Here is a 1,766-nt window from a genome sequence, read left to right as displayed (position 1 = left end):
GGACGTTTAATTTTAGGTTCTGATTGACTGCCTCATTCTTCCTTGTTCTGCAAGCAAGAGCAAGGGCAGAGGAAATGATGGGGAAAAGCATGATATGAGATACCTTTGCTTTCGACCCTGATGATATGAGATACTTTTACTTTTAAAGAAGTAGCAGATGATCAGCACATGTATTTGTTGCGCTTGTCTCCACATGCTTCGATGCATCATTTTCACTTGCCTCTTCTGTTCTCTAGGCAGGCGTGGTATCTTTTCTGGAAGCATAAGATGTTGAAATAATGGGTACTTTGAGAGCAGTGCTAGGTGAGCAATCAGGGAAGAGGTTCCAGGTAGTCGGTTCCAAATTGGAAGGTTGATTCCAAGTGCCGGCTGATTGCTATCTTTCTCCTTGCCCTGCAGTGAAGAGGGAGGACAAAGAAAAGGATAGGAAGAAAGCATGCTATGAGATACTCTTGCTTTCAACCCTAGTGATATGAGATACCTTTGCTCTGGTGTGACTTGGTTGAAGAGGTGTTTCTAGGGAGGAAGAAAACTGGGTATGTTGAGAAGTTTTAGTTACAGATGCATTCGGCAAGGAAGAAGAGTCAGGTGTTTTGGATGTGTGCCTTGCTATAGAGGATGGAGGTCGAATTATATGGTGATTTCCTAATAACAAGTGGTAGTGTGGATGTGGCCTTGTCACCCATGCTTGTCGGCCAAAAGTGTGGTAGTGGGAATAATGGACTTCACATGTTTTTAACTTTGTCAGTGATCTCTGACAAAGTTGCACGTGATAGTCGAAAGCTGAGATTGTGTCCAAAAAGTGTTGACGGACTTTACGCAAGAAGATCCGAGTTTTAAAATTCGAAGAGTGGTGTTTCTTCGATTTTTTGAACAAGTGGTTGTGTTGCCTTTCCTTTTAAAAAGGTGTCAATCGTTTTCAACATGCACACTTTGAAGATTGCCTGTCCTTGAAAATTGTCTTTGCTGTATTTCTGAGATTTTACTCACTCCAACCCTTTTCTTTTACCATCTTTTTGGAAATGGCTAACCCGTCTAACATTTTCTTATATTTGAGTCTCAGTAGTGACGCAAGTGCACCGTGTCAGGGTAATATATGACGCCCGTCCTTCTTATCTTCTAATGGCCCTTTTACAGTTGAAGACTCTGTGATGAGGGATGCAACAACAGCTATAGTTGTAGCTACGAACCTTATCACTCCTAGAGATAATAGGATACTTTCACGATGGTTCGAAGAGTTAGCTGTTCAAGATTCCCAGGCTCTCAGTGTCCAGTGTGCGAACTCTGTTTCTAACATGGGCTAGTGCCTACTTGCTCGAACTCGCCAAGTTGAATCATTGACAGCCGAGGTGGCAACTCTTAGTCAAGAGATCAGACAACTCAACCGCGAGAATAGAGAGTTGCATGTACTTGCAAATAGTTATTCGATGGGCATGAAGAGGAACCTTGATCAGTTGCTGGACTCCGAAGGTCGGATTCAAAGTGACCATCGGAAGTTTATGGATGTATTCCAGAGGCACTTTTTGCCTTCGTCATTTGGAGTTCGACCAAGTATTGAGGCTCTGAATAATCTATCTTCAGTACCTCCCTCTTTTAGGGTTCCACCGAGTACTAAGGCTTCAAGTACTGAAGCTTCACATAAGTGACATTTGTGAAGGCTCCCTCTTTTAAGGTTTAGGGTTTTTTTTTCTTTTGCTTTTCTTTTCCCTTTTTATTTATTTATATTTATTTATATTTATTTATATTTTTTATTTTTTATTATGCAC

This window comes from Malus domestica, chromosome 16 (genome assembly GCF_042453785.1).
Source record: "Malus domestica chromosome 16, GDT2T_hap1".
Lineage (NCBI taxonomy): Eukaryota > Viridiplantae > Streptophyta > Magnoliopsida > Rosales > Rosaceae > Malus > Malus domestica.
This window is presented reverse-complemented; position numbering follows the sequence as displayed.